The sequence below is a fragment of the Tamandua tetradactyla genome, chromosome 5 (assembly GCF_023851605.1).
Source record: "Tamandua tetradactyla isolate mTamTet1 chromosome 5, mTamTet1.pri, whole genome shotgun sequence".
NCBI classification, from domain to species: domain Eukaryota; kingdom Metazoa; phylum Chordata; class Mammalia; order Pilosa; family Myrmecophagidae; genus Tamandua; species Tamandua tetradactyla.
Window position 1 is genome coordinate 193,540,851 of NC_135331.1, and position 7,512 is coordinate 193,548,362.

At 42.5% G+C, this 7,512-nt stretch overlaps 1 pseudogene; it reads right to left on the reverse strand.

The window, feature by feature from the left end:
- Nucleotides 1-2,568: 2,568 nt before the first annotated feature.
- LOC143682956 (zinc finger CCHC domain-containing protein 17-like) lies at nucleotides 2,569-3,944 on the reverse strand (annotated as a pseudogene).
- Nucleotides 3,945-7,512: the final 3,568 nt, after the last annotated feature.

The following is a 7,512-nucleotide window of genomic DNA, read 5'->3' on the forward strand; positions in this document are numbered from 1 at the left end:
AGAAAAGGCTCCTCCCAGGAGGCGCCCAGACCCGCATCCAGGCTCAGGGAGCGCAGTGTAGACAAGCAGAGAACAGGAAAAGGCCCAAGCTCTGGTCCAGACGTTTCGGACCAGTTTTCTTCTGTCCCGGTATAAGCTGCTAGAGCAGAGGTCACCCGAAAATTAGGGGGGCTTTTCCCAAATCTGGGGTCGCCGCTCGCGCAGCCAGTGAAAGAAGTCACACTGAACCAGAAAAGGTGTATTTACGTTGGCGGGAGGACATGGGAGATTTTCTTCTCAAATCTGCCTCGCTGCTGTGATTTTTCAATTGCCTTTTTTTTTTGAAATGCAATTTTAATGAGCTATATTCACACATCGTAAAATCTTCCAGTTATACAGCCAGTGGTTCACAGTATCATCATACAGTTGTGACAATGGGTTTTTATGCCACCTAGAGACTAAGCAAGATACTCATCTTAGGCTGTAGGTTACAAAGCCCTGGAGAACTTCGGTTGTTTTTTATCTCTGTTATTTGCTACTTCCTTTAGGATTTACATTCTCCGTGATATCTGAGGCAGCGTGCCTCCTGGAGACTCCAAGGGGATAGTTGAAAGTTTATTCAAATCTGGGAGGTCTGGGGGCACTAGATAAAAGCTTATTCGGTCTGGGTGCAGACTTCACACTTACGTAGTACTTCTCTGTGAGCGCCTCACATTTCACAGCTGCGTATAGTTTTAACGTTACATATAAAGGCAGTTCTAAGGTTACATTTAAAGTTACTATTATAATTTCCAGCTTAATTGCAGTTTTAAGATTACATTTTAATTCCTGTTACACTTTATTTGGGGACTATAAATTCTCAATGCCCCTAAAGGCTTTGGAACATCTTTTGCTTGGTGTTGCTCAATTCGTGAATTGTTATGCTGTTAGGAAAGCTCTGTGCAGTATTTTAAACAATGTGTGCCCACTGCCCTCATAGGATCTTTATAAGAGATGCAGACAAGAGTATCTGAATAACATGGGAGTGAGGATGCCTTCTTGACAAAAGGGGGAAGAGACATGAAATAAAATAAACTTTCAGTGGCTGGGAGATCTCAGATGGAGTGGAGAGGTCTTTCTGGAGGTTATTCCTGTGCAGTATATAAACAGGCCTTTTCGGTTTTTGAAATTGAACTGTAATGCAGTAGCCTGGGTTCTTGAAGATGACTGCATAACTCTAGAGCTTCTAAGGTCTGTCTGTGTGATTGTGAAAACCTTGTGACTGACACTCCCTTCATCCAGTGTAAGGACAGATGAGGAAGAAAAAACTAAGGCAAAAAACAAATAAACAAGAGGAGGACGCGGGGGATGGGATGTTTTGAGTGTTTTTTTTCTTTTAAAAAATACTCAGAGCTCCTATTTGGAACGATGGAAATGTTTTGGTACTGGATGGTGGCGATGGTAGCACAGCATTGTGGACACAATTAACAGCACAGAAATATATATATATATCTGAATGCGGTTAAAAGTACAACTAAGAAATTAGGATTTAAGAGATGATTTTGATTACTGAATCATTATATAGATATTCCTTTTTGCTTTCTGGTATACTGGAGTAGACAGAGGGAAATATCTGAAGTTTCTAAACTATAATTCAGCTGCCCTGGTATCTGAAATGATTGTTAAAATCCCTTATCTTATGCCTTTGTGACTGTAAGATCCATTACTCCCTTTATCTGGTCTTTTTCCGGGCAAAGGCCCTAAAGCTTATGAAGAATTTGAGGTCATCCATTAACCACTTCAGCCCCTTGCATGTGTAAATCACACCAACTAGACTCTGCTATTGAAACATAACCTGACTCCCCTCCTTTCCCCTTACATCCTCCTATTGAAATGATAATGGAACACTGTCACCTTTTCTTCTTAGAGCTGGTTATTTCAAATTGTAAGGCCCTCCTCTCCCGTTGCTAAAATCCTTAAAACCCTCAACCCCCCTAAATTCAGAGACACATTTCGGGCCCAGGGGCCATCTGCTCTTCTATTGCACGCCTAGTAACAAACTCTTTCTCTCTTTGGTTACTGAGTGCTTCCAGCCAAAGGCTCCCTGGCTATTGTCCGGCCACAATTTGGTGGCCTCCAGAAGGACCAGGTGGGGCCAAGCCTCGTACGCCGCTGGACAGGGGTAGCTGGAGGCCCCGCTCCCTGGGCTCTCCAGTCTGCCGCACTCCATGGGATTTTGGTCCCTTAAAAAGCTTCAAAGAGAGAAACGGTTCCCAGCTCCATGTCTGGGCATCTGACCGGGTAAGTGAGTCATCAGGGTACAGTGGTTCAGGAGTAAACGGCAGTTCAAGTCCCCTAGACCCAGGGTCACGCTTCCAGAATGATCCCCTTCCCTCTCACCTCTATATCTGCTCTCTGGGCACCACACTGTACGGGGTTTGAAGCCCTGACCTAAATTTGTTGAGTATAGTCCTAGAAAATTAGTAATCCAACAATTAAGGCAGGCCAGTGTTTTGCCTAGACATAGTAGGAGTTTCATGTGTTTTTTTTTTTTTTTCCAAGGGACAAGGTTCCCGGTACTTTATTTTCTCAACCCTCCACTCCCCACTCTCACTCCTTATGTTTCTTCTTGTGCTTCTTTTTTTTTCTTCTTTGCCCCCGTGCTGTCTTTTGATGAGTGTCTTGTCTTCTTGCCTGTATCACTTTCAGACTCTGAGCTATCAGTCAGATGACTTCCTGTCTCTGTTTCTTTTTCTTCTTTTCCTTCTTTTTCTAGAAGAATTCCTCATGGGGTCAGGCTTCTCAAACAAACTCTGCTGACTTTGCCTCTTCCTTCTCCTCTTCCTCATCAGGTACCAGAGAGTATTTAGTTCCACCTGGTTGCACGAAACAATCCTTTGCAAAATGGCCTTTACAGCCACACTTCTTGCAGGTAGTGTTCAGGACAACCCCAGTCTTCTGCCCCGTGTGACCCTGGAAGGACCACCTCTGCCGCTCTTCTTGATCGGTAATAACATTTTTGGGATCGAGGCCTTTCCCAGTGCCTTGGTAGACAACTTTCATTGACAGGGATACCTTTTTTTTTTTTTTTAATTAAAGAAAAAAAAGAAATTAACACAACATTTAGAAATCATTCCATTCTACATATGCAATCAGTAATTCTTAACATCATCACATAGATGTATGATCATCATTTCTTAGTACATTTGCATCGATTTAGGAAAAGAACTAGCAAAACAACAGAAAAAATATAGAATGTTAATAAAGAGAAAAAAATAAAAATAATTAAAAAAAAGGAAAAAGAAAAAAAAGACAAACAAACAAAAACTATACCTCAGATGCAGCTTCATTCAGTGTTTTAACATGATTACTTTACAATTAGGTATTATTGTGCTGTCCATTTTTGAGTTTTTGTATCTAGTCCTGTTGCACAGTCTGTATCCCTTCAGCTCCAATTACCCATTATCTTACCCTGTTTCTAACTCCTGCTGGACTCTGTTACCAATGACATATTCCAAGTTTATTCTCGAATGTCGGTTCACATCAGTGGGACCATACAGTATTTGTCCTTTAGTTTTTGGCTAGACTCACTCAGCATAATGTTCTCTAGGTCCATCCATGTTATTACATGCTTCATAAGTTTATTCTGTCTTAAAGCTGCATAATATTCCATCGTATGTATATACCACAGTTTGTTTAGCCACTCGTCTGTGACAGGGATACTTTTATCCTGTCATTTTTCATCTCTCGGCCAATAAGTTTCACCCACACCTTGTCTCCAGCATCTGCTAGCTCGGAGGGCTTATCTACCCGACTGAATGACACGTGAGTTCAATGGACCAAACCTTGCTTCCGACAACCTGGGATTTTGACAAATGCTCCATAGTCTGTCACCATAGCAGCCTCTCCCTGGAAAATAGTGTAGACAGCAGGCAAGATTTCCATGGTTTCGGGTCTTCCTGAATTCATCCTTACTGTTCTAGGGTTCCTCCATTTTTCTTCTGCTAAAGCTAATACAAGTGTCTTGGTGTCAGGTAGAGCTCTGCCAGCCATGCCATTGTGCAAAATGCCGAACCCCTTAATATCTGTTTAATTGGTGGGTGAAGCGTTTTAAATGCCTGCCCATTAGCTGGTGTGCTTGGTCTAGTTATTAATTGGTGTGTTACTAAAATATAATTAGTGTAAAGTGTCGGTTTAAATTTGATAGTATGTTCCTGCATTTGTATTGGTCAAATGTTCCTAATGGGTTACTGTTCTAGTTTGCCAGCTGCCAGAATGCAATATACCAGAAACGGAATGGCTTTTAAAAAGGGGAACTTAATAAATTACTAGTTTACAGTTCTAAGGCCAAGAAAATGTCCCAGTCAAAACAAGTCTATAGAAATGTCCAATCAAAGGCATCTAGGGAAAGAAACCTTGGTTCAAGAAGGCTGATGAAGTTCAGGGTTTCCCTCTCAAGTGAGAAGGCACATGGCGAACACGGTCAGAGTTTCTCTCTCAGCTGGAAGGCATGTGGTGAAGGCTTCCTGGTTCGTGAAGCTCCCCACGAGGCGTTTTCCTTCTTCATCTCCCAAGGTTGCTGCCTGGTGGACTCTCTGCTTTCTCTGAATATCCTCTTTTCTCCAAAATGTTTCCTTTTATAGTATTCCAATAAACTAATCACCCAGATAGAACGGGTAGAGAAATGTCTCTCTCTAATCAAGTTTAATACCCACACTGACTGAGTCACATCTCCATGGAGATGACTCAATCACAGTTTCAAACATAACAGTACTGAATAGGGATTAGAAGAAACGGCTGCCGTATTTACAAAATGGGATTAGGATTAAAACATAGCATTTCTAGGGTACATACATCCTTTCAAACTGGCAGTTACTGATTATGGAAATTCCTAAGGGAAGCTTTGGGCTGTAATGAAAATTGGGAAGATTTTAGTTATGAATCTAAAAAAAGGAGGTTTATTTCTGCAACATAATCTGGTCTCAAAATCATTTATAATGAAAATACTACCATTACAGTTAAAACTAAAGATATTACAGTTAAAATTATTCTTCAAAAAGGCAGATATTAGATGAGATAATTACAAGACTCTACCTGGATAACTGGGTGCTAGTGAAGGTTAGTCACAGGGTTTTCACAGTCGCGGGGCAGGAGAAAGGCTGTAGAGTCTTCAGAGATGAAGGTGGCTGGATTACAATTTAGAGACTTCAGGCATTTCCCTCTGTTCACTCCAATACACCAGAAAGCAAAAAGGAAATTATCATGACTCAGTAATCAAAATCATCCCTTAAATCCTGATTTCTCAGTTATAGCACTCCTTCCACTTCTCCTTTGCTGCTACCCATAGAAAGAGGAACGATGTGTCTAAGAGTTGATAAGAGTTTCTACATTCTTTGACCCACCTTTTTCTCCTGGGTGGCCCTGATGGTCAGCGGTGCTGTGGCCTCTCGCTGTCTGCATAGGTGGCCGCAGGTCCCTGCTCTGTCTCGCAGCTGCCCAGCGCTGTGCGCTAGGAAGGACTAGACAGCCACCACGGCCTCAGCTCCAGACCAGGCTCGCCAACGGACATCCATGAGTAGCAACGCTGACATTTCGTTTCTGCCACCATTCTGTTTAAACTCTTTCCAAATTATTAAAGGTCACTTTTTAAAAAAAAGTCTTTGACATATTTTTCACTTTTTAAAAAACTTTTACCAAGACTTTATTTAACTCATGAAATAGTGAAGGAACCAGGAGGATGCTGTAACTACCTCCTCCACATCCTCATCTTCCTCCTCCTCTTGCCATGCAGGAGAACTGTGTCCTTGGAAGGGTCTGAAGAAAAGTGACCTAAAAGCAGGTATTTCTTCAATACCACCTCACAGAGAATTGCCACTTCACTTCCAATGGGGAGCTGAGAATGGGAAATTCCTTTAGTTCCGTGAAAGCTTTTCAGAGGATGATTAATTTCTTATTCCAAAAAAGAATCAGCAATGCTAACATTGCAGAGAGCCATAGAGAATGGGTTCTGGGTAATAAAGAACATCTGCTATTGTGAATTCTCAAAGAATTTAAACATTTCCTTTTGATTCCTTTAAATAATCAACCCATTTTATTCTCCAGATAGCTTTGTGTAGGTAACAGGAGAAGAGAGTTCACAGCTCTTCAGGATTAACAGCAGACTGGAAGGAAAAGAGAGAGGAAGAGAGGAATGGGGAGAAGAAAAGAAAGGAAGAGAGAAGCAAGATAGCAGGCCCTTTTAATATTTCAGCTTCATTGAATCAGAAATATTTACATAAAATGCTTCCATCTAACATAAATGCAAATATCATAGAACTACTCAATAAATGTCAGCTATTATTTACCTACAAAGGGAAGAACACTGATCAGCTAGAGAATTATTTCTAGTAGTAGGGCCCAAACCCAATAATCACATTCATAGTCCATGTAAGTTTGGCTAGGAAATATTGTGAAAGTGTTTAAACTAGGCCAAAAAATAAGATTCCTGGTGCAGCTTCATTGGTTGATTTATTTCACAACTGTAAGTTGTAGAAAACTGATAATTCAAACTATTCCCACCCAAGGAAATGCAAATGAGTTGTGTCCGCTGAATGCAATGAATTGATAATTGCCCTAGATATTGATAGTTTTAAAAACACATCTGTAAGTTTGTTTCAGCATTCTAGATTGCCTACAAGTATGTGGCATTTTGAATTTTCCTTTGAAACAGTTACAGCATCCTCCTGGTTCCCTCACTATTTTATGAGTGAGATAAAGTCTTTGACATTATTTTTTACCTTTTTTCAAAAAGTGCCCTTTAACAGTTTGGGAAGAGTCGACAGTGACGGAAACGACGGCGTCCCGCTCATGGATGAGCCCGTCCGGGGCTGAGGCCGCCGTGGCTGTCCAGGGACGGCGAGAGGCGAGAGGCCGCTGCCCGCTGACCATCAGGGCCACTCAGGAGAAAAAGGTGGGTCAAAGAGAGTAGAAGTTCTTACCATTCCTCTTTCTAAGGGGAGTAAAGTGGAAGGAGTGCTATCACTGAGAACTCAGGACTTAAGGGATGATCTTGATTACTGGGTCATGATAATCTTTTTGCTTTCTGGAGTGGACAGAGAAGACCTTAAGTCTCTAAACTGCAATGCAGCCGCCTTCGTCTCTGACCCTGCGGCCTTTCCTCCTGCCCCGCCACTGTGAAGACCCTGTGACCAACCTTCACTAGCACCACTTCCCAGTTTGCAACTGTAGAGTCGGGGCGTCACGAATGGTTTTTAATGATCGGTCTTCCGTCAGCGCGGAGCTGACCCTCCCCAAGTCCAAAGTTATCTCACTGATCAGACCCGACCGAACGAAGGTGGACCCGCCCGTTCGCAGTGATGCACTTTCACCACAGGACTCCTAGGCCTCTGCCGCCACGTTCTTACGCACGCCCTGAGACGAAGCGTGTGACCCACCTGCGCATGCTCGGTCACCACATTCCCGTCGGCTTTATCCGAAGCATGTGACGCACCTGCGCATGCTCGGTCACCAGATTCCCCTCTGCTTTATCCGAAGCGTGCGACGCACTTGCGCATG